This window comes from Narcine bancroftii, unplaced genomic scaffold, assembly GCF_036971445.1.
Source record: "Narcine bancroftii isolate sNarBan1 unplaced genomic scaffold, sNarBan1.hap1 Scaffold_158, whole genome shotgun sequence".
Lineage (NCBI taxonomy): Eukaryota > Metazoa > Chordata > Chondrichthyes > Torpediniformes > Narcinidae > Narcine > Narcine bancroftii.
The window spans coordinates 11,565,622-11,574,289 of record NW_027211893.1 but is presented as its reverse complement, the minus strand read 5'-3'; positions in this window follow the sequence as shown (position 1 = coordinate 11,574,289).

Below are 8,668 nucleotides of genomic sequence, written 5' to 3'. Positions count from 1 at the left end.
CCAGGCCTCTGATTCCCGGCCTCTGACTCCCCGCTTCTGATACTGATTCCCTGCCTCTGATTCCCCATCTCTGATTCCGCACATCTGATTACCTGCCTCTGATTCCCCACCTCTGATTCCCCATATCTGATTCCCCGCCTCTGTTTCCACGCCTCTGATTCCCCGCCTCTGTTTCCCCATATCTAATTCCCCACCTCTGATGCCCCAACTCTGATTCCCCGCCTCTGATTCCCCAGCTCTGATTCCCCGCCTCTGATTCCCCGCCTCTGATTCAACATCTCTGATTCACCACCTCTGATTCGCCACCTCTGATTCCCCATATCTGATTCCCCGCCTCTGTTTCACCGCCTCTGATTCCCCGCCTCTGATTTCCCATATCTCATTCCCCGCCTCTGAATCCCCATCTCTGATTCCCGGACTCTGATTCCCCACCTCTGATTCCCGGCCTCTTATTCCCTGCTTCTGATTCTGATTCCCTGCCTTTGATTCCCCATCTCTGATTCCGCACATCTGATTCCCTGCCTCTGATTCCCCATCTCTGATTCCCCATATCTGATTCCCCGCCTCTGTTTCCCCGCCTCTGATTCCCCGCCTCTGTTTCCCAATATCTAAGTCCCCGCCTCTGATTCCCCAACTCTGATTCCCCACCTCTGATTCCCCAGCTCTGATTCCCCGCCTCTGATTCCCCGCATCTGATTCCCTGCATCTGATTCCAAGCCTCTGATTCCCTGCCTCTGATTCCCAACCTCTGATTCCCCACCTCTGATTCCCCATATCTGATTCCCAGCCTCTGTTTCCCCGCCTCTGATTCCCTGCCTCTGTTTCCCCATATTTGATTCCCGGCCTCTGATTCCCAGCCTCTGATTCCCCGCCTCTGATTCCCTGCCTCTGATTCCCCATCTCCGATTCCGCACATCTGATTCACTGCCTCTGATTCCCCGCCTCTGATTCCCCGCCTCTGATTCCCTGCCTCTGATTCCCAACCTCTGATTCCCCACCTCTGATTCCCCGTGTTTGATTCCCCGCCTCTGTTTCCCCGCCTCTGATTCCCCGCCTCTGATTCCCCAACTCTAATTCCCCGCCTCTGATTCCCCATATCTGATTCCCCGCCTCTGTTTCCCCGCCTCTGATTCCCCGCCCCTGTTTCCCCATATCTGATTCCCTGCCTCTGATTCCCCAACTTTGATTCCCAGCCTCTGATTCCCCGCCTCTGATTCCCCGCCTCTGATTCCCCAACTCTAATTCCCCGCCTCTGATTCCCCATATCTGATTCCCCGCCTCTGTTTCCCCGCCTCTGATTCCCCGCCCCTGTTTCCCCATATCTGATTCCCTGCCTCTGATTCCCCAACTTTGATTCCCCGCCTCTGATTCCCCGTGTTTGATTCCCTGCCTCTGATTCCCCGCCTCTGAGTCACCATCTCTGATTCATCGCCTTTGATTCGCCACCTCTGATTCCCCATATCTGATTCCTCGCCTCTGTTTCCCCGCCTCTGATTCCCCGCCTCTGATTCCCCATATCTCATTCCCCGCCTCTGATTCCCCATCTCTGATTCCCGGACTCTGATTCCCCACCTCTGATTCCCGGCCTCTTATTCCCGGCATCTGATTCCGGCCTCTGATTCCCGTCCTCTGATTCCCTGCTTCTGATTCCCCATCTCTGATTCCGCAAATCTAATTCCCTGCCTCTGATTCCCCACCTCTGATTCCCCATATCTGATTCCCCGCCTCTGTTTCCCGGCCTCTGATTCCCCGCTTCTGATTCTGATTCCCTGCCTCTGATTCCCCATCTCTGATTCCGCACATCTGATTCCCTGCCTCTGATTCCCCACCTCTGATTCCCCATATCTGATTTCCCGCCTCTGTTTCCCCGCCTGTGATTCCCCGCCTCTGTTTCCCCATATCTAATTCCAAACCTCTGATGCCCCAACTCTGATTCCCTGCCTCTGATTCCCCGCCTCTGATTCAACATCTCTGATTCACCACCTCTGATTCCCCGCGTCTGATTCCCCGCCTTTGATTCCCCATCTCTGATTCCCCATCTCTGATTCCCCAATTCTAATTCTCCGCCTCTGATTCCCCGTGTTTGATTCCCTGCCTCTGATTCCCGGCCTCTGATTCCCCATCTCTGATTCACCGCCTTTGATTCGCCACCTCTGATTCCCCATATCTGATTCCCCGCCTCTGTTTCACCGCCTCTGATTCCCCGCCTCTGATTCCCCATATCTCATTCCCCGCCTCTGAATCCCCATCTCTGATTCCCGGACTCAGATTCCCCACCTCTGATTCCCGGCCTCTTATTCCCGGCATCTGATTCCGGCCTCTGATTCCCGGCCTCTGATTCCCTGCTTCTGATTCTGATTCCCTGCCTTTGATTCCCCATCTCTGATTCCCCGCCTCTGTTTCCCCGCCTCTGATTCCCCGCCTCTGTTTCCCAATATCTAAGTCCCCGCCTCTGATTCCCCAACTCTGATTCCCCACCTCTGATTCCCCAGCTCTGATTCCCCGCCTCTTATTCCCAGCATCTGATTCCAGGCCTCTGATTCCCGGCCTCTGACTCCCCGCTTCTGATTCTGATTCCCTGCCTCTGATTCCCCATCTCTGATTCCGCACATCTGATTACCTGCCTCTGATTCCCCACCTCTGATTCCCCATATCTGATTCCCCGCCTCTGTTTCCACGCCTCTGATTCCCCGCCTCTGTTTCCCCATATCTAATTCCCCACCTGTGATGCCCCAATTCTGATTCCCCGCCTCTGATTCCCCAGCTCTGATTCCCCGCCTCTGATTCCCCGCATCCGATTCCCCATATCTGATTCCCCGCCTCTGTTTCCCCGCCCCTGATTCCCCGCCTCTGTTTCCCCATATCTGATTCCCCGCCTCTGATTCCCAACTATGATTCCCCGCCTCTGATTCCCCAACTCTGATTCCCTGCCTCTGATTCCCCGCTTTCTATTCCCTGCCTCTGATTCCCCGCCTGTGATTCCCCATCTCTGATTCACCACCTCTGATTCCCCACCACTGATTCCCCATATCTAATTCCCCGCCTCTGTTTGCCCGCCTCTGATTCCCCGCCTCTGTTTCCCCATATCTGATTCCCCGCCTCTGAATCCCCAACTCTGATTCGCTGCCTCTGATTCCCCAGCTTCATTCCCCGCCTTTGATTCCCCCCATCTGATTCCCAGCCTCTGAATCCCCGTGTCTGATAACCTGCCTCTGATTCCCCGCCTCTGATTCCCCATCTCAGATTCACCGCCTCTGATTCCCCACCTCTGATTCCCCATCTCTGATTCCGCACATCCGATTCCCTGCCTCTGATTCCCCGACTCTGATTCCCCACCTCTGATTCACCAGCTCTGATTCCTCGCCTCTGATTCCCCAACTCTGATTCCCCGCCTCTGATTCCCCAGCTCTGATTCCCCACCTCTGATTCCCCGTGTTTGATCCCCTGCCTCTGATTCCCCGCCTCTGATTCCCCATCTCTGATTCACCGTCTTTGATTCGCCACCTCTGATTCCCCATATCTGATTCCTCGCCACTGCTTCCCCGCCTCTGATTCCCCGCCTCTGATTCCCCATATCTCATTCCCCGCCTCTGATTCGCCAGCTATGATTCCCCGCCTCTGATTCCCCGCGTCTGATTCCCTGCCTCTGATTCCACGCCTCTGATTCCACATCTCTGATTCACCACCTCTGATTCCCCGCGTCTGATTCCCCGCCTCTGATTCCCCATCTCTGATTCCCCATCTCTGATTCCCCAATTCTGATTCCCCACCTCTGATTCCCCAGCTCTGATTCCTCGCCTCTGATTCACTTCCTCTGATTCCCAACCTCTGATTCCCCACCTATGATTTCCCATATTGATTCCCTGCGTCTGATTCCTCGCCTCTGATTCCCCAACTCTGATTCCCCGCCTCTGATTCCCCAGCTCTGATTCCCCGCCTCTGATTTTCCTTGTTTGATTCCCTGCCTCTGATTCCCGGCCTCTGGTTCCCCATCTCTGATTCACCGCCTTTGATTCGCCACCTCTGATTCCCCATATCTGATTCCCCGCCTCTGTTTCCCCGCCTCTGATTCCCCGCCTCTGATTCCCCATATCTCATTCCCCGCCTCTGAATCCCCATCTCTGATTCCCGGACTCTGATTCCCCACCTCTGATTCCCGGCCTCTTATTCCCGGCATCTGATTCCGGCCTCTGATTCCCGGCCTCTGATTCCCTGCTTCTCATTCTGATTCCCTGCCTCTGATTCCCCATCTCTGATTCCGCACATCTGATTCCCTGCCTCTGATTCCCCGCCTCTGTTTCCCAATATCTAAGTCCCCGCATCTGATTCCCCAACTCTGATTCCCCACCTCTGATTCCCCAGCTCTGATTCCCCGCCTCTGATTCCCCGCATCTGATTCCCTGCATCTGATTCCAAGCCTCTGAATCCCTGCCTCTGATTCCCAACCTCTGATTCCCCCCCTCTGATTCCCCATATCTGAATCCCCGCCTCTGTTTCCCCGCCTCTGATTCCCCACCTCTGTTTCCCCATATCTGATTCGCGGCCTCTGATTCCCCGCCTCTGATTCTCCGCCTCTGATTCCCTGCCTCTGATTCCCCATCCCCGATTCCGCACATCTGATTCCCTGCCTCTGATTCCCCGCCTCTGATTCCCCGCCTCTGATTCTCCATATCTCATTCCCCGCCTCTGAATCCCCATCTCTGATTCCCGGACTCTGATTCCCCACCTCTGATTCCCGGCCTCTTATTCCCAGCATCTGATTCCCGGCCTCTGATTCCCCGCTTCTGATTCTGATTCCCTGCCTCTGATTCCCCATCTCTGATTCCGCACATCTGATTCCCTGCCTCTGATTCCCCACCTCTGATTCCCCATATCTGATTTCCCGCCTCTGTTTCCCCGCCTCTGATTCCCCGCCTCTGTTTCCCCATATCTAATTCCCAACCTCTGATGCCCCAACTCTGATTCCCCGCCTCTGATTCCCCGCGTTCTATTCCCTGCCTCTGATTCCCCGCCTGTGATTCACCACCTCTGATTCCCCACCTCTGATTCCCCATATCTAATTCCCCGCCTCTGTTTGCCCGCCTCTGATTCCCCGCTTCTGTTTCCCCATATCTGATTCCCCGCCTCTGAATCCCCAACTCTGATTCCCTGCCTCTGATTCCCCAGCTCTGATTCCCCGCCTTTGATTCCCCCGTCTGATTCCCAGCCTCTGAAACCCCGTGTCTGATTCACAGCCTCTGATTCCCCACCTCTGATTCCCCATCTCTGATTCCGCACATCTGATTCCCTGCCTCTGATTCCCCGACTCTGATCCCCACCTCTGATTCCCCAGCTCTGATTCCCCGCCTCTGATTCCCCAACTCTGATTCCCCGCCTCTGATTCCCCAGCTCTGATTCCCCGCCTCTGATTCCCCGTGTTTGATTCCCTGCCTCTGATTCCCCGCCTCTGATTCCCCATCTCTGATTCATCGCCTTTGATTCGCCACCTCTGATTCCCCATATCTGATTCCTCGCCTCTGTTTCCCCGCCTCTGATTCCCCGCCTCTGATTCCCCATATCTCATTCCCCGCCTCTGATTCCCCATCTCTGATTCCCGGACTCTGATTCCCCACCTCTGATTCCCGGCCTCTTATTCCCGGCATCTGATTCCGGCCTCTGATTCCCGGCCTCTGATTCCCTGCTTCTGATTCCCCATCTCTGATTCCGCAAATCTAATTCCCTGCCTCTGATTCCCCACCTCTGATTCCCCATATCTGATTCCCCGCCTCTGTTTCACGGCCTCTGATTCCCCGCTTCTGATTCTGATTCCCTGCCTCTGATTCCCCATCTCTGATTCCGCACATCTGATTCCCTGCCTCTGATTCCCCACCTCTGATTCCCCATATCTGATTTCCCGCCTCTGTTTCCCCGCCTCTGATTCCCCACCTCTGTTTCCCCATATCTAATTCCCAACCTCTGATGCCCCAACTCTGATTCCCTGCCTCTGATTCCCCGCCTCTGATTCAACATCTCTGATTCACCACCTCTGATTCCCCGCGTCTGATTTCCCGCCTCTGATTCCCCATCTCTGATTCCCCATCTCTGATTCCCCAATTCTGATTCCCCGCCTCTGATTCCCCGTGTTTGATTCCCTGCCTCTGATTCCCGGCCTCTGATTCCCCATCTCTGATTCACCGCCTTTGATTCGCCACCTCTGATTCCCCATATCTGATTCCCCGCCTCTGTTTCACCGCCTCTGATTCCCCGCCTCTGATTTCCCATATCTCATTCCCCGCCTCTGAATCCCCATCTCTGATTCCCGGACTCTGATTCCCCACCTCTGATTCCCGGCCTCTTATTCCCGGCATCTGATTCCGGCCTCTGATTCCCGGCCTCTGATTCCCTGCTTCTGATTCTGATTCCCTGCCTTTGATTCCCCATCTCTGATTCCGCACATCTGATTCCCTGCCTCTGATTCCCCATCTCTGATTCCCCATATCTGATTACCCGCCTCTTTTTCCCCGCCTCTGATTCCCCGCCTCTGTTTCCCAATATCTAAGTCCCCGCCTCTGATTCCCCAACTCTGATTCCCCACCTCTGATTCCCCAGCTCTGATTCCCCGCCTCTGATTCCCCGCATCTGATTCCCTGCATCTGATTCCAAGCCTCTGATTCCCTGCCTCTGATTCCCAACCTCTGATTCCCCACCTCTGATTCCCCATATCTGATTCCCAGCCTCTGTTTCCCCGCCTCTGATTCCCTGCCTCTGTTTCCCCATATCTGATTCCCGGCCTCTGATTCCCCGCCTCTGATTCCCCGCCTCTGATTCCCTGCCTCTGATTCCCCATCTCCGATTCCGCACATCTGATTCCCTGCCTCTGATTCCCCGCCTCTGATTCCCCGCCTCTGATTCCCTGCCTCTGATTCCCAACCTCTGATTCCCCACCTCTGATTCCCCGTGTTTGATTCCCCGCCTCTGTTTCCCCGCCTCTGATTCCCCGCCTCTGATTCCCCAACTCTAACTCCCCGCCTCTGATTCCCCATATCTGATTCCCCGCCTCTGTTTCCCCGCCTCTGATTCCCCGCCCCTGTTTCCCCATATCTGATTCCCTGCCTCTGATTCCCCAACTTTGATTCCCAGCCTCTGATTCCCCAGCTCTGATACCACGCCTCTGATTCCCCGTGTTTGATTCCCTGCCTCTGATTCCCCGCCTCTGATTCCCCAGCTCTGATTCCCCGCCTCTGATTCCCCGTGTTTGATTCCCTGCCTCTGATTCCCCGCCTCTGATTCCCCATCTCTGATTCATCGCCTTTGATTCACAACCTCTGATTCCCCATATCTGATTCCTCGCCTCTGTTTCCCCGCCTCTGATTCCCCGCCTCTGATTCCCCATATCTCATTCCCCGCCTCTGATTCCCCATCTCTGATTCCCGGACTCTGATTCCCCACCTCTGATTCCCGGCCTCTTATTCCCGGCATCTGATTCCGGCCTCTGATTCCCGGCCTCTGATTCCCTGCTTCTGATTCCCCATCTCTGATTCCGCAAATCTAATTCCCTGCCTCTGATTCCCCACCTCTGATTCCCCATATCTGATTCCCCGCCTCTGTTTCCCGGCCTCTGATTCCCCGCTTCTGATTCTGATTCCCTGCCTCTGATTCCCAATCTCTGATTCCGCACATCTGATTCCCTGCCTCTGATTCCCCACCTCTGATTCCCCATATCTGATTTCCCGCCTCTGTTTCCCCGCCTCTGATTCCCCGCCTCTGATTCAACATCTCTGATTCACCACCTCTGATTCCCCGCGTCTGATTCCCCGCCTCTGATTCCCCATCTCTGATTCCCCATCTCTGATTTCCCAATTCTGATTCTCCGCCTCTGATTCCCCGTGTTTGATTCCCTGCCTCTGATTCCCGGCCTCTGATTCCCCATCTCTGATTCACCGCCTTTGATTCGCCACCTCTGATTCCCCATATCTGATTCCCCGCCTCTGTTTCACCGCCTCTGATTCCCCGCCTCTGATTCCCCATATCTCATTCCCTGCCTCTGAATCCCCATCTCTGATTCCCGGACTCTGATTCCCCACCTCTGATTCCCGGCCTCTTATTCCCGGCATCTGATTCCGGCCTCTGATTCCCGGCCTCTGATTCCCTGCTTCTGATTCTGATTCCCTGCCTTTGATTCCCCATCTCTGATTCCCCGCCTCTGTTTCCCCGCCTCTGATTCCCCGCCTCTGTTTCCCAATATCTAAGTCCCCGCCTCTGATTCCCCAACTCTGATTCCCCACCTCTGATTCCCCAGCTCTGATTCCCCGCCTCTGATTCCCCGCATCTGATTCCCTGCATCTGATTCCAAGCCTCTGATTCCCCGCCTCTGATTCCCAACCTCTGATTCCCCACCTCTGATTCCCCATATCTGATTTCCAGCCTCTGTTTCCCCGCCTCTGATTCCCTGCCTCTGTTTCCCCATATCTGATTCCCGGCCTCTGATTCCCCGCCTCTGATTCCCCGCCTCTGATTCCCTGCCTCTGATTCCCCATCTCCGATTCCGCACATCTGATTCCCTGCCTCTGATTCCCCGCCTCTGATTCCCCGCCTCTGATTCCCTGCCTCTGATTCCCAACCTCTGATTCCCTACCTCTGATTCCCCGTGTTTGATTCCCCGCCTCTGTTTCCCCGCCTCTGATTCCCC